Below are 24,315 nucleotides of genomic sequence, written 5' to 3' on the forward strand. Positions count from 1 at the left end.
CTGCGCAACCAATTCTAAGCTGGCTCATACACTGAATTGGCGGGCTAATAGGTCGACTTAACCAGATCGGCTAATTACTGAAACTGCGGCCTGAAGTCCGCAGCCATGCTCACGACAAAGAAGGAAAACGCCATTCCTCTGTTAACCTCAGCCGTGATCTTCGAGAAAGTTCCCACTGACCGCAGCACAGCAGCGGAAAAGATGACGTCAAGTGCCCATTCCTGTTCTCTCTCTCCCTCTCTCTCCCTCCTTTCGGTTCAAATACACACGCTCAAAAGCCACTTTGAGGTGCTACACACACCGCTAACGTACAACATGTCTCAGCAAAAAGCGTATTCTTAAAATTAAAGATGCGAATTTACTCACGGCTTCGGTTAAATGAAAGTTAAACCGTTTGACACATACCCATCTACAGTCTATCCAGCAGACGCAGACCTTATAAGCTCGGTGGTGCTCTGGTGGTCACATGATTTCTCCCTACCAATGAAAATGACGCTTGCATGTTTTGCTAGGTTTTTCTCCGAGAGGACGAGCGACGAACGGCTTGGATGTTTTCAAAACCAGCGATGAACGTCACACAGCCGTAGGCTACGGTTAACGTCCAGTATTTAGGAAATTAACTGTTAATATTGCGCAATAGTCACATATAGCGGAACCTGAATGAGTCGGTGGGAACGTGTAACCCCTTTTAAAGGTAAGCGCAAAACGAGGTTTCTTGTTTGACTGCCTCGGATCAGGATGGGTAAAAAAATCCTAGCAATCTGGCTAAGTTGTACTGCAAGCTGGCTAACGTTAAGCTAACTTGACGTAAACTGCGTGCGAAAATGGGAATGTTATGTGTTTGCGTGGGCTTGGTATAGTTGTGCGCCACGTGCGTTACACACATTGAGGACTTATTCTACGCTAACTGAAATTTCCACCCCAGTAACTGCCTTTAGTTGCTCGGTGCTTTCAAAGCGAGGATACAGAGCGCTGATAGGAAAATGTCGGGGCGAAGCAGAGCGAGCTGGGTTAGCTTCAGACAGCCAGACAGCCAACGGGGCTGTGTAGGTCTGGGAACAAGCTCGCTAGCTAGCTTAGATTAAGCGCTGGGGAGGGGGATCGTTGTGAGGGCAGTAAAGGAGCTGCAGTGGGCTTTTGTCTCGGGCTGTGCTGTGCTCCCTGTGTTGACTGTTGCTGTTTAATCGCGAAACGTGAACTTGAATTTGCCTTGTCCTGGCCAAGCACTAGCATTAGACAACATATTTACTCGCAAGACGAATTTCACCGCCAGATTAATCAACTAACACCACAGCTCGTGTTTATTATCTATGTCCAAGTTGCGAATTTTAGCGCTCAACAACATTACTTTTTGATTATTGGAAGCACGAGCGGCATTAACGTTGGTGGGTGGTGGTTTCTGCAATGATCGAGCCAACGCCACTTCGTTTATTTACAACCAGCGTAGTTTGGCGGGACAGTAGCAGTCAATATGCTGTAAAATGTAGTTATGATTTGTAAATTCTCTCAAGGAACTAGCATAGCTATTAGAAATCCGGAGCTTGCGCCTCCCAGGCAGTGACTGTGACATCTTGGGGGTGTGTTGCCTGATACAAAAGCTGCTTGTCTTTACATGGCTATCTGTGCAGCAACCCGTCTGAATCAACCGAAACGTCAACCTGAAATTGAACATACGTTAAGTTAAAGAGTTTTATTGGATTGCAGCACGTCTACACTGTTAAATTAAGCTTTAATTTTTTTTAGAATCAGTCCGAAATTGGTCCTAGTGGCAGTATTTTTAAGTGACATCTGTCTCATACAAAATACTGTGTATTCGTCTTATACTATTATATTGAATGCAGTATGTAGACAGTGTAATGGTCATATTGTAATGGTGTTTAATTAATCTGTTTTTTCATACAGTTAAAAAAAACAACAGTATTAAATGTAAAATATATTTTTTATGTCTTTGTTAAGGAACAGCACATGTAAATACAGTTAACTGGCCATTTTAAAATAATTGTTTCATTTTCAATATTACAAGAAATGTTCATTTTGGGATCATGAAGAAGAATGCTATTTAGCACCACAATTCAAACATGAAAACGTGTCATATTCAGAGATTAACTAATCGAGCAGCTGCTTAAAGGTTACATCAAAAATAAAACCATAAGAAACCAACTGTCAGAAACGCATACTCTTATTGTCTCTTTTGGGGGGCTTATTTTAATTTTGGAGACATGAATATTGACTTGAATACTGCTAGTGTTCTAGAAACCTCCATTTACAATTTGAGAGTTACTAAAATAAAGCATTAGTTGTTACAATTCAACTGTTGTGCTGACAATTGATTGTAGCATCAGCTTGCGTCTGTGGCCTTTTAAATAACCAAATCTTACAGGAATGCATGAAAAATACTCTTAAAACAGGGTGATCTGTTTGTCATTTCAGTTAAAGTTATATTTAGTAATTTCACTCTTTAGCTGACCTTAAACCAGGAACTGATTAATTAAACTGAATTTGTTAAGATTATAGAAGGTTGTATAACAGCAAGCATACTTCCAGTTCGCCATGACACATCATAATTGACCTTACTACTAAGGAACAGCACTTAAATACCTTAAATGGTGAGTCCTCAATGATGAGTAAATTCTTGCGCAATTGTAATTACAATTCCTTTAGAATAAATCTTGTTAAATCATTTTTTAAAACTTAACCTTAACCTCAGCTGCAATTTAGATAAATCACCAGGACCATGCTGCAATTATTTGCTTATTAACAATGTACTAAGGAGCAAGTTAGGATGTAGTAATACATGATACTTTTTCATATTAATGTTTTGTTAAATGTAGTCCACTGTTAATCTGCTATTCCTTTAGATACATTTTATATAGACAGAACAGTAAATAAAAATGTTATTCATAGACTTAAATTGGCAGTAGCTGATTTTTATCAATAGAACATATCACTCTCATATTAGGGAACATGATTCTTCAGGCATTAAAGTGCTGTCTTCTCCCTTGATTGATTGATTGGTCACTGCTGTTTTGGACTCAATTGTACGTGGTGGGATTAGTAGGCTTTTCATTAGTGTGCTTGTGTCACCTCGAACTTTTGTTTTTTAAAATACTCTTTTACTTTCTGTAATGAGTTTGTACTAACATCTCTCTCACTGGCAACTGAGTATCATGTGATGATGATTTGCCTGAGGATGAATGAGACCTCCCACGGCACTAAAGGTTATGACAATACGAGTAGGACACATAATTGACACTGCAGTATATTACCAAGCTCTTTCTTGCAGTGCGTCATGGGTGCCTTTTTTGTGGTGCCATTGAAGAGAAGATGCTTCTTTTTGTTTGAAAGGGTTTTCTTTGTTCACTTCAGTCTTCTGGTAGTTTAGTAGCTGACACTGATGAAGCAAATTAAATGATGGTGTCCAATAATAAATGTCAGTTTTAAGTAACAAAAAGGCACTGCCCTGGCTTTTGTTTATCGTTTTGTTCATTGCAAACAACATTTATTTAGTTGTATTACTTAATTGGTGATTTTAAAAATGCATAACCTCAGTGTAACGGTGTGATTCTCTACAAAAGATTAGGTTCTTTGGGGCGTATAGGTTTAAGGGTATATTAGGGCTCTCCAGTTAATCAAAATTTACATTCAATCTAATGATTTAAAATTAGATTAAACAATTAAGGCAGTTCCTTCTTTTATCACATCTGTGCACTCATTTGCCCTGTGTTATAAATCCATGGCACCTTTTCCTTTGCTGCGTGTGTATCAGATTCATGCTCCTCTGTTAAAGTTAAGACACAACCTAATGTGCACATCGCCATTGACACAGTCAGCACAAGCACCGGCATATGCTACATCCTAAGCTCTACATAAATTCCCAGCAGAAGCATAAAGTCAGTGTTCTGTCCTTCTATTAACCGCCAGACGTACTCCTTGACATGCTGTACCAGATTTAGATCATCTTTTGGTCAGCACTAATATTAAAACAATTTTAATTGTCTGAAAACACTTTGGTTTTAACAAGTAGAGAAAGGAGAATTAAATTTGAAAAAAGCTGCTTTCATCTGCTCCCTTATTCACGAGGAATCGCTACAGTGGGTAACTCCAGATGTTGAATTTGGATGAATTTCTTTTTGTACTGGTTGCCCTTCATGACACAACCCCACAGGGATTTGTGTTTCTTCACAGCACTGAACCGGGGATCTCAGGCTTCTTAGGTGAATGTGTAAAGCACTACTGTGGAGCCACTGGAAAGGAGCATCAAATGCCATTCCCGGCTTTTGTACTGGCAATCTGTGCTTGATGCTTTTGTCTGTGATCTCAATGTGAATTGCCATAATTGAGCAGACTTGGGGTATGGGCTCCATGGACTGGACTTGTTGTGCTGCATCAGATAGAGGATAGATTGCATGGGGATCCAGAGAGTTTGTAGGTCAAGTCAATACTTTGAACTCTTTGTTTTTTGTTGTTTTTTTTGTTTGTTTGTTTGTTTGTTTGTTTGTTTGTCTTACTTTTCATGTTCTTCCAGAGAATACTGGGATACATTGTCCTGCTGTTAGCTGCTACCAACAGCCATGGTGGCTGCTATTGGAGGTGTTGTGTTACTAATCAGCAATTTCAAAAACAATAAGTTGCTTGCTTGTTTGACTTTTCACCTCAAGATTTTAAATGAATCAGTCCCAAGTGAAATTAAAGATAGCATTAGGGTTAGGGTTTGGTATGTTCTACTGTTAACCTCTGTGCATAGTGTAACAATGGTTGGGTGGGTGGTGGTGTCAGTATGATATTTTTTTTAATTTATTTTTTTAATAAATACATTTATATAAAGGTTTCCAGAAAACATTTCATTGTTGACCTGTTAGTGGTTTTGATGTTGGGGTTTTAAAATAATTAAATTTTTCGAAATAGCTGCCCAAACAAGTACTTAGGAGTAATAAAAGACTTGCACATGTGCCGGATGACACACAAACAACACAAAAGGACAAGAGAAAAGCTGTGTAAATACTACTATCCCCTTCAAAGTTTCAGCATGTCAAACTCATCAAGACATACTCCAATGTCGTGTTTGTTTTGTTGTTATGTCTGCATTGCTGATGCACCAGTTCACTTTCTTCTGTTTCTGCCTGGCTACCTTTGTTATTGGTGCGGTAAGACAGCTCAACATTTTTCAACTTAGTCTTTTTTTGTGAGTTTTATTGACCTTTAGATATAATTTAAAATGAAAAACAAACACCTAGAAAATGTGAGGGAGGTAGGGAAAGGTAGGCTTAGTACATTAAAAACATGAATGGTTGCATGTCCTGACCAGTGGGTGTTTTTTGATAGTAAAGTTCCTCTTCAGTCTAATTGCATAAAGTCTGTGGTTGCATGTGGGGGTGAAAAGAGCCCCAGGCTCATGAGGACTCGCATGTCTTGAGAGGCCTGCAAGTTGGCTATGGGGTGAACAGCAGAATCTCAGAGCAAATGGTCAAATGTTACAGTTTGCCAAAAGTGGACCGGGCGATCTGGAGACAAAGGCAATCATTGATCCTTCCACAGGTTGATCTTCAGAAATCTAGCGGGTTTTACTTTCCTGAGATAGATCTTTCTACCAAAGGCTCCATTTTGGCCATTTTGGTTCATGGTCCACTAAACAGTAAGTTAGAGTTTTTAGGGAAGGACTAGAGCAATTCTTCCCCAAATTCCCAACAAGCTGAATTTACATTGTTGTCAAACTGCAAGGTAAATGGGCACCTTTCTGCCATTAGATAGCAGGCATTAGGGCTGGGCCATATTATACCGTTCACGGTAATACCGGTATAATGTTAGGCAACGATAGGAAAATGAAATATTGCGATAGAATGGGAGTAAAACGCGCATGCGCAGTGCCTTTGTTTTCATACGCACATGGCCGATTGTTGAGTGAAACAGATGAACCAGAATTGGTTTGTAAAAATGGTGCAACTTCAGTGATGTGGAACTGGTTTGGTGTTTGTCCGTCAGATACATGACAAAGCACATTTTTTTTGCAGAACATGCAAGCGGCCGTTGTTATTGTCATATTTGTCGGACTAAGATGCTCTTAAATCTGGGAGTAATCTGGGTCCTAAACTCCGTATCTTCAGGTCAAACAACACTGCAGCATCACTTAGAGTTAAAAACTGTCTAAATTCTTTCATCTTTAATAAAACGATCAGCATTGCTGCTTTACCAGGTGTAACTATGAAGTTTAACTTCCAGGCATCCATGAAAACTAAAGTTATTACATTTAACGGAGTTAGACGTTAGCAGGAAGCTAGCGGAAGTTAGCTCGCTAGTTTCGCTAGTTACCTAAGCATGATATAGCATGTTCTGACTGAGAGATTTCTGAAAAAAATCAAACGTACAGTTCTGCTATCACTTCCAACATAAATGAAGACAGGAAACTAAACAGCAGTGACGTTTGTAGGGTTACTGAAGTTGGGCTAGCTGGTATATAATGATGTGCTACGTGATCGCTAGCGACACAGCTATGTTAGCATAACATAAACAGTGAAGCTGGAGGACGAACACTAACACTTTTCCACTTATAAAAGTTAACGTGAAGGTTCTTCATGGTTAGAGACAAATGCAATCGCATGGCAGGATGCTGTAAACGGACCAAACTTCAGTCAGGAGAACAACTGAGATAATCCATCCACAATATGAGGTTAGTCATTAATAGACTGCAACAACATGGGAATAGAGCAGCTGCCAGAGAATTCAACATTAATGAATCAATGGTACAGAAGTGGAGGAAGCAAGAAGAATGAGTTTAATAAAGTTTGATTTATCTGACTGCTTTGTTTCGCTTAATGTGCCTTATAATCCCGTGCACCTTATGGTCCGAAAAATACATACTGCACACTGCAGTTTAATGTTGCAAAGCACCTCTTTTTAACTTCAGTGGATATTATACATGGTTATGCTCAGGATATGTCAGCCCATTTCTACTGGAAATGCCTTTTGGTTAAACTTTCAGCAAGGAATTTGCATTTGCACTGTTACATTTTTATAAAGCTTTAATGTACATAAAAACCAGCTTCTTGTTTAAGTGAAAATAAATGGAAGGTTGTCTTTTTGCGCTAGTAATGTTGTGGAGTTGTATTTTGTCTCGCATCAATTATATCGTCGGTTATATCGTTATCGCAAATTTTCAAATATATATCGTGATAAATATTTTTGGCCATATCGCCCTGCTCTAGCAGGCATTGCCCATTATTCCAGAAGCCGTTGAAATTATAATGACATTAACCTCCTAAGACCCGAACTCTTCCACGGCATGCATTTTTAATTTCTCTTTGATATTTGGGCATATTGGGGCCCAATGAATGTAAAAACAAAGAATTACCAGATTTTTTTTTTTTTTTTTTTTTTACCTGATTTGTCTTTTTATGAATCAGAGCCACATATGAGGATATTCATTTAAAATTTTGATAGAACAGTAGCAGTATAATGTCCTCGTAAATGGATATCAGGCCCCGGTTGAGCAAAATTGAGTATTTTGGTCTAAATAACCCAAAATGTGATGTCCACATATGTGGACGGCAGGTCCTAGGAGGTTAATGCACTTTGTCTGCAGTTGCCAGTCTGCCCATCCTATCATTGCATTGACAGTTCTATTATAGTGTATTTACTCACAGGCATATGACTAACTTTACTTTTAAAAATCTGCTTTTGATAATAAGCTGGCTGACACCTTCATCAAAAATGTCTAGCACATGTATGGGGTGAAGAGCCAGTGGGCAGATATCGGTTGACATGTAGCTTGATGACGATCAGTTTCACAAACCAGCTGGCAAATCTTTTTTTGTTTTTCTTTTTTTATTTAAAATTCAACCAGTTTCCGCAAGAGAATATGACCTGTTGTTCTCTGAGAGTATTTTTGTTAGAACTGGCATATGATATGTTAATTTCCTCTTTCTCATTGATTGGATCTTGTTTGTGTTGCTCTTCCAAAGCTTTTGCTTTCATTTTCACTCATCCTTCTTTCCTTCAGACACTAAATTAGCTTTTATTGCTCGTCTACAAATCCCTTACAGAGTTTGTCTCATGGCGTAGTCAATTGCAGGTGAGACTTTGCCATAAAGGAGGGGCATGTTAAACAGCAATTCAATTGTGACTCAACTGTCACAACTGCGTATCAATCCATATGTCAATGTGATATGACTTCCTGTAACGATGAAGTGTTTGATCTGCAGAAAAACTGTTATTTAAAAGTAATGTCATTAAGCAAGTTAAAACTACTTATGTTTAGACGGAGCATTTTGTTTTTGTATTTAACATTGTAGCTTTATGTCATATAGTAATAAAGTGATCATCTGAATAATTGCTTCTTGCGGTCGCGCTGTGGTTGAGACATTAATTACAGAGCAGTTTTGGTCAGTTTGAAATATTTTCTCTGGCTGTCTTGGCAATATTTAATGCCAGCATTTATCTTCTGATCACACTCGCATGCATAGTGACAGGTCTGGATTCTCAAAAATCAAATTTTCCTCTTATTTCTGCCAGATCATGGAAATCAGATGGTGGGAAAGAATCTGCAGTCACATCAGTTTTACACATGCCGTCGAGGCAGATCGTCATAAGAGGCATAGACAGAAACGTGCTGAGAGCCATGCAGACGCTTGTAAAGAAATGCAGCCCAAGTACACAGTTAATACTGAACTGAAAGTCCAGCTACGTCAAATTTTCAGATTTCTTAGATTGTTATTAGACTCCTTCCAATATTTTCTTGCTTAATAATGCAAGCACAAAGAGGGCTTGCTCTAAAAATAACTGGAAAACGTTAGCATGACATCTATAGTATAAAGCCTCTCCAGACAGACTATAAGCTTCTTAGAGAATAGGGTATTGACTAAGGTGCTGTAATGCCTGAGCAATTATGTAAGGGCATACGTTATTTCCTCTTTACAGTGCACTTCTTGAGAAAATTTGTTTGCATTACAGTTGTTCATTTGGATTATTTTTCATACAGTGGAAAGTACATAATACTTATTTCCAGTTTTTATTGTTTTTGTCTCCAGTATTATACAATATTTTGTTTTTGTAATTTGTTTTAGTCCATAACACAATGCCTAACTTGCCATATCAAATGTTTTGTGCGTTATGCATTTTTTGGGTGAGAAGTAATTTAAGAAAGGGGAAAAATAAGAGGCGGCAGATTAAAGGAGTAACATTCACATGGAGGTGGAGGGTTCTAAATGCAGATCGGTGCAATGGAAAATGTCTTAAGCTATTTAGAAGACATTCTCTTAGAGAACAAGAGAGAAAGGTATTAACCCTTCACGGGTTTAGGGTTAAGCCTAGACACAAAGTGATGACTTGGACATCACTGAGTGAAGGAAAGTAATGATTTCATATGAGCTTAAGCTTACTAAATGTATTGGTTCATTTCATGTGAAACATAAGCAGTCTGTTTAAGACCTAAACTTGTGCCTTTTGTACTCGAGTCCTTCACATTGAGAGTTTTAGCTTGGCTATCTTTGGTATTTTGGGCCTATATGTTGTCTGCTTGGTCTGATCTTTGCCATATTGCAGCATTTCACAGCAACAAAGAGCAAGAATGACTTATGGTTGTAATAAAGCTGTTTTACTTTACTAACATTCTGATTGGGGTTCCTCTTTTTTGTTTTGAGTGCTCACAGCAGGGCCATATCTTCAGGGAAATCCCCCCCAAACAGTCTTTTTTTTTTTTTTGTTTTTTACTCTTCACTCTTCAGCAAAGTGAACACCACTGCCCACTGAGTATTGATAAATTGCCATTATTGGTTATTGAGGCTACTGTGGCTGTGCCGTTTAAGCTTTGTGATGGTGAAGACTGGTCATCTTAGAAGATGGAGTGAAATTTAAAAAGGTTACAACAAATGTGATGGGAAAAACTCCAAGCACAATAAGCCAAAGAAATTATCTGTTTCCTCTATTTGAGGCAGCTTAAAATTCTGTTCTGTATCACTTTCACTTCATCTTGTCGACTACACTTATTGGGTTGCAGTTCAAAAGGGAGCATGAAAGCAAGCAGTGGTCATGATGTGATGTGCCTCAAGCTAGACCAGAACCTGCAGTTGGCTCCATCAGCCGAGTATCTGCGTCTTCAAGAGGCCTAGCAAGCGTGCGCTTGTGCATGTGTCTGTGAAGAGGGTGGAGCCTCCTGATTTCACAACATGTGCTGGCCTTTGCCAGCAGCTGAATGTGTGCAAAGTGTTGTTTTTGTTTGGTACGTTGAGTGCATTATCTTTGTGTGTAACGGCTTGATAATCTATTGTATGCTTTTAAAGGCCGACAGTTCGAGAGCCTGTGACCTTCCTGCGTGACTGTGAATGCACCTCATGCGCACAGGAAGGAAGGAACAGACTGGGTTGCAATATTACAATGCTGTAGGTTTTTAAATTATTAAAGAGCTCTTAAAGTTTTATTTTATGAATGAGCAGTGAGAGATATATCTGTCTGTTGCTAGTTTATTGTGAAAAAAGACAATTTGACAGTGGGTGTGTTCTTTGCATTCTTCATGGACTGCTTTCACTTCACTGATGCCAAAGAAAGCAGTCATATCCTGTTTACTCTGGCTCGGTTTTGTGACCATGCTTTCGGAAGGCTGAGGACCCTCCTGCTGTAAAATAGGTTAATGAGATTTTCATTCACTGGACAATTTCACTGGATTCCTTTTGGTTGTAGAATAAATCGTGTCACTGAGCTCTTTTTGAGTGGAGAAATGTGATCAGATTGTGCTAATCATTGGCAGTACTCTGCATGCTGCTTTATGCTATCCATGACTGTGCTAGTTTTCATTTTAAATGGGTTTAAAGCTAAGGTGAAAACAGGCTACAATTGAGATCGCTTAGGGTTATTATACAGGAAGTAACCTATACACCTATCATATTCTCCACTGTATGTTTACATAAGAGTTAGGGTTGCCTTTGATGATGGGTTTTATGTCTTACTAACTGTTTAAAATATTTGAAGCAACGGCAACATAGCAATGTTGGCACTGTTTCTACTCTACCTGAGCACTCAAAGCACTTTATACAACTTGCCTCATTCGCCCATTCATAAAAGCGCTATTGTCTATGCTTTTTCTACATAAGTGCTTTCTGTCTAACATTCACACACATTTATACTCCAGTGGATGCACTGGAGAGCAACTTGGGTTTATTATATTGCGCAAGAATATTTGGCATGCAGACTGGAGCAGCCAAGGATCGAACCACAAACCTTCCAACAAGTAGATGACAGCTCTACCTCCTGAGCTACAGCCAGCCCATTAAATTTAAAGGGTTTTTTTGTTATTAAAGTTAATTGCACATGTAGTAATAAGGAAAGACATTTTTATGTGGCAGAACCTATACATTAATCAGTTTCATTTTGTTTTTATAGACACAATTGAAAACAAACATTATTGATTAAATAACATGAAAGCAAAGCATGTGTTCAACATGCTTGTTTGAAGTATAATCAACTGTGGCCCTTTTCATGCACAAAACAGTTTAGAGCAGTTCAGATATGTTTAGAATTAACCTGCTGAAATTGGGCACAGTTGTTGAAATTCTTCATGTTTCTGCATATGATTACAGTAAAGATTAAACAAACTTGGAAGGGGCTGACTTATATACACTAATAAACCACAAAATGAAAAATGTAGGCTCCTTTTGTGCCACCCAAACAGACATGGGAACTTTGGCAGATTCTGAAGGACACTCCCAAAGATTTCTTTCTTTTGATCTGCATGCAGCCACCAACTGCTCCAACAAGATTGTGTAATACAGCCCAGACTAGGGCTGCACGATTTTGCGTAAAATGAGAATCACGATTTTTTTTGGCTTAGAATTGAGATCACGATTCTCTCACGATTTTCTTTTCCAGTACAAATATTTATTGCACTTATTAACTGCACATCAACTTCGTAACAGTTGAGACTGAACATAAAAACAATAAATGTCTCACATTTTGTTGTTGCCGCAAAATGTTGTACTGCTTGAAATTCCGTCTCCACCGTTGGTTGACACTGCGTGTATAGAGCAAGTAGTGCAACAATAGAAAAATAGTTGCGGGATGGCACTGTGTAGCGTTTGTCTAGAGTGTTGATCATTTTCCTAAATCCCTCGTTTTGCACAGTGTTGATGGGAGCCATATCTTTGGTCAGGTGATAAGTGATAGCCTCCGTAATTTCTTTGTGCCTGCGGGAGTTCGACGGGTATAGGGAAGCGCTGTATAAGGTTCCCGTTATTGATGTTTGGGTGGTTGACTGGGACGGATTTTCTCCTGTCACTTTCTCGTCATCCCTGACGTGCTCTCAGTTGTTTTTTCTCTGCTAATTTTAGCATCACACGGCACAGCTTCTGTATCACGTGGTATAAGGCTCCGCCCTTGTCATTTGTTGAGCCGGAAGAGTGAGCGCTTGTTTTCGTGCAGACTACGTCCCGGATCAAAATGCGGTACAATCGTCGTCGTGTTTTTATTTATTTTTTAATTTTTTATAAAATCGTTGTCATTTGGAAATGAGATCGCACATAAGTATGAATCGAGATCGCGATTTTCTAACGATTAATCGTGCAGCCCTAGCCCAGACTGCAAACAGAAACCAGAAATCTTGCAGTGCAAAAAACCTTTTACCTTGTCTGCAGGTTCTGCATGTTGAAGATATCTGTTAAAATAAGTTCTTACACATTCTGGGGTGGTTCAGTTAGACTTGGATCGTACTCCCACCTTGAGTTTCGCTCAGCTGGTTTTGCAGTTTGGTGGGGCACGTTGTCCAGACAGGGAGGCCTTTTGGTACTGCTCCCAGCTGTCTAAAACAGCATTAAAATGGTGGAACATGTTAACATCAGACGCTCAGTATGGCACTGCATTGGTGATGGTTCATAAATATGTGGAACAACATGCAACGTGGGCTATGCAGTTTGTTTGTTTTTTGTTTTTGTTTTTTCTGTTCATGCTGTTCATGTACTACAGCTACAGATTAGCCTGTGCTGTACAGAAGGCGGAAGTAATAATAAACAGAACTTCTTCACATTGAAGTGAAACCGAGTGTTAAAAACAGTCGAAGTAGCATCTCTTCTATCTAACGCTAACTTTACAGCCCATAGCAAAGCATCATTGCCATCAAGCTATACACTGTCACCTTTTTGGAGGCCTGCACAAAGGTGCGTTAACATAGGCTTTGTGTTGGTTGATTTTATAGCAACAGAGATGTAAAAGGACGATACAGTACCTTAAATTCCCCATAACACACACGTGAATCCCCAGACCTAAGGTTTCAATGCAGAACATTACATTGAACCAATGTTATTTACCTCACCTCTTTATGGTTTTAATGGTGTGGCTGTGGTGTATTATGGTCCATGGATTTATGTAGTGCTCCAGTATTGACCACTTCATCAAAACACTAAAGCACAGTAATATGAAATCACGCAGGAGCACTGAGTGCATTGTAATGGACAAATCTAACCAAGTGTCCTAAACGCTGTAAAACCTCATGTAATTGTTAAGCTAATTGATGTATTTTAGTACCAAGGTCATCCACTTTCAGTGTAAAATGACCGAGGGAAGGTAAATGGTTAACTCCTTTCAATGAATATCTAATGTTTCTGAGTTTGTCCTTTAGCTCCACACAGCCTCACTCTTTAAATGAAACACTTTAGAATACAAATTGGTATAAAAAAAAAAAAACATTAATATGCTGCATGTCTTGTGGGGCTGACTGTAAAAAAAATATACCAGCTCTGAAAATGGTTGCTGTCTCTGCGTTGTTGATTCAAGGCATCTTGTGTCTTCTTAAGCATTAAGACTATAGTGTTGAAATAAGGAGAGGTTTAAATATTTTACTCAACCAGGCCTTCAGACAATTAACTGATTAACTTCCAGCTATTCAAGAGCAATTTTGGTATTTCATTGTTGACTTAAGAGGTTTAAATCAAAGGTAAAAGGTTGGTGTGCTATGTAATCTGTAGATTCCTCGCAGCATGAAGCTGAAGTTGCTTTTTCAACCTCTCCGCACACACTGGTCTCATCTAAGCTTAGTCTGGCACTGCAGAGCTGTGGTTTTGGCACTGCGCAGGCAGCCATGTGTCGGGCTTGTGATCGGATCGGCAGCTCATCGAGTTTAATAGGATTTGACAGGTGTAGATGGAGTCGTATCTTGAATGTCATAATGAAAACTGACACAATATTTGCCTCACAGTTTATTCTTCAGACTGTGGCCAGCTAGTTGCTCATATGGAACCGAGTGGATAGGATTCCTTGTGGCTGTGACACCTTGTTAGCTGCAGATGTGTTTTGTTTCATAGTCATGTAGGTAATGTCTTTGCCACCAGGGGCTTTAAATCATTGCCTACAAATTCTCTGAAAGGAAAAGGAGGGCGTTTTGTTTTAGCAAACATGTTGCAACAGTGATGAGGCTTTTTTTAATTCATTTTTTTAACATGTATTAAACAGGATATTTTTCAGTTAATAGTTTTTGTTACCAACTAGGGCTGCCACAAACGATTATTTTGATAGTCGACTAGTCACCGATTATTTATGCGATTAGTCGACTAATCAGATCATCATCCACTGGACGTAAAACTACAGCTTATTGCACCAGCAGCATCTGCTCTTATATAACTATCATTAGCTTACAGCTTTAAGCTTTTAAGGTGCTAACTAAAAATAAAGACAAGATGATAGTTTATTCAATTTTAATGAAATTTGCAGATTGTTTCGGTGAAGTTTAATAAACTCCTTGCTATCTAAAATATAACAGGACACCGGAGTATATTCTCCAGCATCTCACACTTCTGATAATCAGCTGTCTGCTTGACGTTTATTCAGCTGTGTAAAAACTATAACTTTAATCTCAGCCAAACCGATTTACTCAGGAACAAATAAAATACAAAAAAAAAAAAGCCAAACAACAACATTTTTAATTTATCTAAGTGACTCATATATATTTAACCTGAGTCGCGAAAGACGGCGGTGGGTTTGAAAACAATTTGCCGGGAGTCCGGTGTTCTCACGGCGCTAGTGACCTAGCCCCCGGCTAGCTATCGAGCTAGTGGGTAACAGATGTCTCCGAAAACGTCGGAGCGCTTTTGAAAATATGTGGTGTCCTGATAAACTGAGCCGATATTTGAGGTTTACACAGCTACATTCTCGCCTGAAAATATGTTAAACGTTTATTTTGTGACCCAGAAAGAATAATAAGAGTAATATTAAAACTAACTAGCTACCGCCATTGTTGGAAACTAAGCTGGGCCGCGCTATGAATTCTGGGACACAGCTGCTTCTTCTTCTTCGGGGTTTAACGGCAGCTGGCATCCTTGTACATGCTGTGCTGCCATCTTCTGTTTCAGTCCGTTATTACACTCTTAAATCCTGCTATTATTCCTGCGTCTTTTGCGATCTTACAAAGCTTCAAACGACACGTCGACTATTAAATCAGTCGTCGACGATTTTGATAGTCGACGTAATCGTGACTAGTCGACAAATCGTGGCAGCCCTATTACCAACATGAGATGCATTTCTGTTGCATATAGCTCACTGTTATTAATGCCAAGTCTGATAATTGCTAATTCAAAGTCAGATTTTTTTTTTATTAAAAATTCCCCAATTCTCCATCCATACTGTGGATATCAATATTTCCTCGAGCAGCAACAGCTCTCCAGTGTTTGATTGAGTCAAGTGAGCTTGGCCATGTGGTGGAAATGAGAACAAGACCTATGCCTGGGTCCTAACCTTTGGTCTAATCCCTCCCACATTCCCTCCCCCTCCTTTTAACCCGTAATCAGCAGTAAAGGCTTCATTGTTCTTGTCCTCTGCTTGGGTATCTGATCATTAACCTACATTCGGAGCAGTGGCGGTAGGCTTCTTAAGGCTGTCAGACTCTCTCGAACCAGTTTAGTGGGCATTTTTCATCAGTCCGGGTTAGAGCCTTATTCTCGTGCCAGTGAAGTTAACCCTATTTACATCCTCTCATGTACAAACATGTTATTTGACGAGGCTTTTATTTGTGTGCAAGCCATGTCCCGAGCCTCGCCCTTGTAGATTTAGATGAGTTATTATTATTTTATTTTATTTAAGCGAAGGATAAGACTGAAATTGTTCAGCACTCTGTCTTGCATAATAAAGCTCAAAAAACAATTTCTGGTCTTTAAATGAATTTATTATGTCTTTCATAGTATTGATTTGGCAAAAGAATCTGGTGTTATAATAGTATTTGACATTAGCAAAGTAAATGCTGTATCTAATGGAGATGAAACATGAAGTGTACTTAGTTGTACGACAAAACTTTTTTTTGTTGTTGTTGTAAGTGACTAAATATACCTATAAAAGTTGCTGTCGTACTACCAAAAAGCTATTAGCTTCATTGTAGATTTGGCAGCAACTGACTGGTACAGGTTTGAACAGTTACTTAATATTAATATCCACCCATGTTTTTCCCATGCCAGAGAGTTTAACCAGTGCTCTCCGCCTCTTTCCAGCAGTGTGCCCGTCTTATTTATGAAAGCCAAAAACTACTGGAACGAAGGCCAGACGCTCTGGTGGGAGGCAGCGTGTTTCGCCTGTCTGGGGTTAGGGTAGTGAGAGGTGAACGGCCTCCTCGAGGCATCCAGTGTCTCTTTTGCTGTTTGTCGAAAAGCGCCTTCAGTTAAGATGACCCAGTGATGGGAGGAAGAAAGCTGCACTTACATTGTGCTGGAAATGTTATGCTGCTTTGAATTTGGTGCATAGTTGAGTCAGGAGAATGACAAGAGAGTGACTTTAAGAGCCCAAAGATATGAAGGGCTTATACAACCTCTTTTTGTGACTCTGCATTTAAAAAATAGACAGGTTGTGATTGCATTTTAAAGTCTGTGGCTGCAGGTAATATTATTTCTTTTTATGAGTTAAAAAGTCCAAAATACCTCTCGTCAGGATAATGTGTCCAGAACCCAAATTTGTTGTTTTTGCAATACGGCACAATATTTTTTAAAAACTGTTTTCTAAAAGAAGCTGTTTAAGGTGTTGATTATACCTGTAATTAATTGCTAGTATAATAAATTAAGTAACTGATTGTTGCTGCTCCAGGCACCATGCTTACATGTTGTTGTTCTTTATGCTTTTTAAATTGCTTGCTTACTTTGACCAGACACCACAAACCCTTAATTTGAATATATGGCCAGGCATTCATTACAGATACAAATGATAGACTCTTCCTGATATACTGCTGTTTCTTCTTTGTTTTTTGTTTGATTTTTTTTCTTTCTTTTGTCTTTTGAAGGGGCAGAAAATAGAAGAGCCTTTATACCTCATAGATTTTGTGTAAGGTATTTAAGAACATCTAATTCAGCTTATAGTCCAGATATTTATATGTGAGAGATGGCACTTTGCTGGATATTGTTACCTCCCCTACCCCTCCAGTATCGGGCCTTTGCGGTTGGCTTTGTCCTGCTACTCATTAGGGAGTCGTTGTTGGAGGAGGAGGATGGAGGGAGCGAGTGAATGTACAGCTGAGAGAGACCTCCCCCACCATTTAGCCCGATGGCGTGTAGGACCACAACCACGTGACGGGCTGTTTACCGTTGCAGCAGGCGTCGAGCGTCTCCTTGAGCATGTCACAGTCTTCCCTACATCCTATTGTAGGAAAAGCTGAATACATCTTCTCTGGATTTGTAATATTCGTGATAATAATTAAGCAGTTTTTATTTCTACTGCAGTGTAACCCAGTGGTTTAGTCAGAGCTCACTTTTCATCAGGGGTTTTTTGTTGTGCGTGTGCTTATGTGGGGGTGTGTGTGTGTGTGTGTGTGTGTGCCTGCAGTCGAAAGTACAGCCACATGGGAGAGCAGGGGAAAATCACATGTATGTTCCACATGGTGTGTGTGAGAGCTCACAGCAGGCAGTACTCTCGCAGCTGGAGTGGAGTAATGTTTCTGCTGCTGGTGGCGGCAGCGTACTCTGCTCTGCAAGCTGTGTGTCAGGCTCGGTGCTATTCTTAGCCCCCTTTCCCTCCCTGTCCCATCCTGCAGTCAGTGGATCAGGTTACCATACTCTGTGTGCTCGTCATCCTTCCTGGCTACATCTCCACCATACACTCTCCTCCATCCTCCCCCAGTGAACATACCCCAACACTCCCAGAGTCTTTTACCACAATTCCCCTGTCAGACTGCTGCACTCATGCAAGGACACGCACTAGCAGCCGCTCTGCTGTCAGGGCCGGCGCACCCGAACACTACAGGGAAATGGTTGTTATTGTTGTTAGTCAGGAACCAGTGGAGTTAAAAATGCAGGAACGCTAGGTTATAAATAAATGGAGACAGAGACCAGCAGTGCAGCAGCACACTTGGCTTGGGATTTCGCTGTCTTCATTCATTCAGATTTAGAATTTACTTCTTTTGAAATCACAAATTTTGCAATGTTATAGGTAAAGAAGGATGGTTAGTAAAGGGTGATATGTTGACCTCCAACCTTGATGTTTAGTTGCAGTTTATTTTTATGGGAATGACTACAATACATGAACCATGCCACACACCACAGCATTTATGGCCTAAGCTATTTTTCAATGCCCATCCTTAGGTTGAGCTTTTAAAACACAGACATAAAAAAACAACATACACAATCAGTGCACACATTAAGAAGCAAAATAAGATTTTTAGTGAATATGTATGTATGTATAAAGTGCTGGTCATTCTACTATATATATACTATAATCTACTATACTTTAAACCTTTATAAACTTAATATATCAATTAAGGCCACAGAAAACTGTCATTTTAATTTGATAAATCAGTCACAAATAATCCTAAAAATCATTTGCTTTCTAAAACATAAGAGGAAAAATCTTCCTCCCAGTATCGGAGTTTAACATATTAAATTGAGGCAAATGATTGGGAGTGTGAATATTTGAATTTCCCTCTAAGTTGTTTTACTTTGGCATTTTTGACTGCTGTTCATTTATGAGAAGATAGGGCTGCTCAATTAATCGAATTTTAATCACGATTACGATCTGGGCTTTCAACGATCATTAAAAATGACTGAGCCGATTATTAGCCCCTCCCTCATTTATCCGCGACACCTTAAAGGCCGGTCCGTGAAAATATTGTTGGGCATAAACCGGTCCGTGGCGCAAAAAAGGTTGGAGACCGCTGATTAAGAGGACCCCAGGGAAGCTCGGAAAGCTAAGCAGAAGTTATTTGGAGAGGAGAGTGACTGCTGTTGGTTGAAAAGAGGTAAAAAAAAACTTCAGTGGTGTTGCACACTATTTTATATTATTTTTTTAAAGTCATTGTTAACCCTTTAAAGCCGGTCAGAGCAGCACGCTCCGTTTTGTGTAACTATTTTTAAATCCCTGTAGAACCTGAACCCTGTAAGCTAGCGCAATAATTTGTTTTGCATATGAAACCGGAGGAGTTGTACTTACATCTGATGCCATCAGCTTGTCCTTGGTCACGGTTTCCTTCCACATAAAGCTTTGCAAATATTGCATAAAAAGCGCTTGCAGGAACAAAAACATAATATTCCAGACACACGCTTTGCCGATCCGATCAGCTGTTCGTAACACTTCCCACAGTGAAACAGACGTCAGCGCAAACTGTCGCATGTCCGCCATTTCCTGGCCGAAACCGGAAGTGACGTCATTTTCGCGGAAATGTAGTTTTTTACTTGTAGGCCTTAAAAGCCTATACTGGTCATGTTTGACTTTTCTGAATAGTTGCTGGGATGCTTAGAACTCGAATTGCACTGCTGGAAATAGTTTATTTTGATGCACCTGCTGTTTTCTTTGCAAATTTGCATCATAGGATTGTTTTTTTTGTTTTTCCTGCAGTATATAAAAATTGGTGTATCTCCAAAATAAAACTATGAAGACACTCACAATAAGTTTCCTGTTGTTGTAAACTATTTTTTGCAACTTTTTTTGTATTTAAAGTTTTGAGGGGTAAACCTCTTAAATTTCTCCAAGTAGAAATATATGTTAAAAAAAACAAAACAAAAACGATTTTCAATTTTTTTTTAGTTTATTGCACTTTTTTGCAATTAATGTAGTTACTATGGACTTAATGCATACATATTATTAAAATATGGGCTATAACAGTTGTATAGCAACTTGAAATGCTCCCACAAATGGCACTACAGCATGTAAAAAAAATAATATAAGCTCTGGCGGACTTGGTTCTATGGTAGGTCTTAAAGGGTTAAATAAATATCGTCAAATAATCGAGATCTCAATTTCAGTGAAAATAATCGTGATTATCATTTTTGCCATAATCGAGCAGCCCTATGAGAAGAAACTGCTAAGTAATTATAACCGAGATTTTTAGCTGGTATTTCAACAGATATATGATTATTGAAAATATTTCAAAGTGGCCCATGTGTTGTTAGTGCTCATCAGTGTCCTTTTCTGCTGAATTGTTAACCACAGTGATGGCGTTGAGACTGAGAAAATCAGCCGATGATTTTTGTAATCACATCTCTCAACCTTTTCCCACTCGTGGGTTGTGTTTTTTTTTGTTTTTTTGTTGTTGAGGGGGGTAGTTTGATAAATCTGCTTTAGTGATATTAAGTGGTTTGGAAAATTTTTGCTCACACTGTTTGCCACAGTATGACATCTCATGCCAATCTAATCTCCGCTTTAGTCTCAGTGAACTGTAGCAGTCATCAAGGCGAGGTTTGATCTGGACTTGAAACAGCCTGAGGTTAATGGCAGAGCGTGCAGGGGCTTATGCAGCCCTGAGCTGCACATGAAACGCAGTAAATGCAAATGCCAAATTGGCGAGTGCCCAAATACCTCTGTAATTATAGTCCCACCCTTCTCGCCTCCTCTCTGTGCCAGATTGGAGTCCTGTCAGCGTTTGTTTTCTGGTTTGGTCCTGGCCTGTCCACACTGCTTTAATACCCCCAATACACCAGCCTCTTTACACCAACAAGTTGACTGTGGGCAGCTCAATTCTCCCTTTCAGCTGCGTGAATGACAATGCTGCTGCTTACTGGCTATCTGCTGACTAATGACCTCTCACTGGCCTCGGCTGTGCAGTTGGTCCATGTGTTTGGAAAAAACTACCTGTCAACACCACAGTATCACACAGGATCGGCAAAGATCATAAAAGGTATCAGAAGAAGCAAAATGTGGGATTACTGAAAGAAGTCTAGTTGCCTTATTAATGTTAAAACCAGCACGACTGGTTTCTCCCCGGAAAGGTGAATAGCATGTGTAACATGTATGCTGCTTTCCAATAGAGATTATTATGAGTGATGATGTTATGGAGAATCACGTAGTCAGATTATGATTAAACTGCACGACGAGAATCGAAGTTTAAAGCCTCACAACAGCAAATTATTTCCTTTATACATTAAGTCAGTAAGTAAACACAAAAAATCTGTATAAAAATGTATTAAAAAAAAAAAAAACATGTTGCAACTTCTTAAGAATGGTTAGACTGAGCAAAGTTTGGTTAGACTCTAAGAAGGCATCATATTCAGTACCTACACATTACAACAATGCCATATTCAAATAATTCATGTCAACCTGAGAGTTGTACGAATACACGAATACATAAAAAATGTCAACCACAGAGCAGATTACAGCAACAGCAGTTTCCTCCTTAACGTGCGTCAGCGTTGTCACTTTGTTTATGACAGGCATGCCTTTTGTCTTGGAGTAGCTGATTAAACTTTCAGTTGTGGTTTTTATATACATCCTAAAAATGGCCCCTCGTAAAGGTGATTACATGAAACATTGTGTCACTGTCAGAGCATGCTTGTTGCTCAGCTTGCATCTGGATGGTGTCTAATTGAAGGCTTTTTATATGTTCTGATCCCCACAGGCTGTGCTTCTTAATGCTAAAGGTTTAAATTAGAAGAAGCCACTTGCATTCACTTTTCTTCAATTTCAAAGGCGATATTTGCATCCTGTTCAGCATCCTTAAATGCTGAACATTTGGTAGTTGAAGACTCTTAAATATGACCACTTAATTTTAGAAAACTCACAAAAACCTCACCTGACCTTGAACTTGTGATTAGCGTTTTGTAGACATGGAATGTAGTGGATATTACCATCACTTGTATACCTACTAACAGTGGACTTTTCACTACTAATAGTGTAGAAGCAATGCCAGTCTTTCAAGGATACTGGTTGCCCTTGTCCTTCCAATTTTAACCCTGTACATGAGGACAGGCTCCCATTAGAGCACAAGTTAAAGAGAATGAGGCCAAACTATGCAAGCAACAGTTTCGTTCCCAAGTAATCTTGACAGTTAATCAGAATTTTTTTCCCCCTTTTATAATATGACAATATGATGATTAAAAACGCACAAGTTGACGTCAAGTTGACGTTAACATGTAAAATTGATATGTTAAATATGTATTCATTTTCCTGGAGAAAAAAACTTGACTCAATTGCTTGTAATTGATAGATAAAGTGGGTTTTTAAAGCATTTGAATGGTAGAACCTCTGTGTTAGAAAAAAAAAATGCAAACAGCCATAAATTTTGAGGATGGTTATGATTTTCAATTACTCGAATAGTAAATAAATTATAAAATCATTTTTAAAGGACTGTTTCTTGTCTTATATCTTTCCTTGTTAGTACTTAAGTTTTCAATATACTCTGTTGAAGACATAAGCAGCTAGAAAGATCATGTCTGAGCAGTCATTCCTGTTATACTTCTTTGAAATCTGCTTAAAGTCTCATGCACAGTCGGTGCATTGTAAAGTCTCCAGACGTCTGTGCAGTCATAAGAAATTGGCAAGCATGCGTACATTCTTATGGACCTTCGCACTCACCTAATAATGACATTTACATCACTTAGACCCTATCGGACTTGTAGACCAGGCAGGAATAATCAAGGTTTTAGTGTGTAACATGCCACTACTGTTTGAATATGGTGGCAATGCAAGTAAAAGCTATTTGTCAGCCACTGAAAGTAGAAGTTGGTACTACATACCAGGCTTTGGACCTGTGATACACATGTGTCAAGGTTAGATTAGATGATACTGTGTAAACAGGAGAAACTTGCAAAGGCAAGTGCAGCTGTCAGAAAGTTCTCTGCGGAACATCTTCAAAATGAAAAAGAAAATGCAGTCCAGTTCAAACCCAGGTAAAGAGAGCCTGTCGCAAGTAGTCCACATCATAGACAGTATAAAATATGGATGAAGATTCTGTGTTTGTAAAGTGAAGCCAAAGCAGAAGGGCCACAAACCTGCATTCATTCTAAACTCCTTTTGAAAACAGACTCACAGTTGTATAAAATCTTTCCTGTGTTTATGGGCTCATTTGCTAGTTTTAGGACATATTGAATAAAACACGAAGTTCTTTTTGTAAATTATGCAAATTTTGAGTGGTTAAAAACAAAGTTTATCTAGGATATCCTAGGACTGGGTGATATATCGAGTTTTTAAAAAAATATTGATATATTTTCATACGAGATATAAGATGTGACAATATCGATATAGTCTATGTCATGTTATAATTATACTTGTGGAGTCGCAAGTTTGCCTCTCTTTCGTCCACTTTTGTCTCTGCACAACATTACTCTGGCTCGTCTCTCCTTCACTGAACACAACTCCCCCTCCCCCATAGCTTCACCTACAGGCAACGACAAGATGGACACAGCAAATCTCCGTTAAAGAGTTAGCGCAGATCGCCCAGTGCATGGGGCTGGACGGCGTCAACGTGTTAGCGAGCTAACGCGCTAATGAGCTAACCGCGCTCTGTTATGCACAAAAACGACATTGTTTTCTTTTATTTATGGAGCATTATTATTTAATAAATGCTGATAATTTATTTTTGAGTAATTTCTTCAAGTGCCTGTGTGACATCTGGGACACAGCTTTGACTAAGAACTCTCTTTTTGTTCTTACTTTATGGCTTTAAAAAAATATCGAGAGATATATTGTATATCGCCATCCAGCTAAAAGATATCGAGATATGAGTTTTGGGTCATATCGCCCAGCCCTACGATATCCTATTATTTAATGACTTAACAATCACGGGTCTTTACAAGGATGTAAGAAATGCTCTGATCAGGGCATTATAATGAGACTACTATTCACTGGATTGGACCATGGTGGCTATGTCCATACTGTATATTGTCTATGGGTGGGAAGTGATCTTTAAAGAGTCATTAAATAGTTCCCAGTGAATATGGGCTAGGATTCTTCCTGTGAAATGTCCTTTCCTATTTAAAAACCCAGAAAACATGCTAGCCAGTGCCAAACACTTTGTCACATTTTGTTGTCAGAACTTTCCTGTGAGAGATTGCTGATCTGATTATTTAATCATAAATTATTCAGCCTGGAACTTGCCAGAATTGTTGGGAACACCAGAGCTGTGCTATTTACTGAGATGGCTTACCCCTTAACACAAAAGCCCTGGTT

General features: G+C 39.0%; 1 protein-coding gene across 2 annotated transcripts in view; it reads left to right on the forward strand.

The window, feature by feature from the left end:
- The first annotated feature begins 519 nt into the window (after positions 1 to 519).
- Positions 520 to 24,315, forward strand: part of ankrd12 (ankyrin repeat domain 12) — a 41,670-nt gene continuing 17,874 nt past the window's right edge. For both annotated transcript variants that reach the window (XM_082512347.1, XM_082512348.1), the window contains exon 1: positions 520 to 694. The gene's annotated coding sequence lies outside the window, so the exon portion shown is untranslated. The remainder of the gene's footprint in view (positions 695 to 24,315) is intronic.

Source organism: Aulonocara stuartgranti (assembly GCF_965226115.1).
Source record: "Aulonocara stuartgranti genome assembly, chromosome: 18".
Taxonomy (NCBI): Eukaryota; Metazoa; Chordata; class Actinopteri; order Cichliformes; family Cichlidae; genus Aulonocara; species Aulonocara stuartgranti.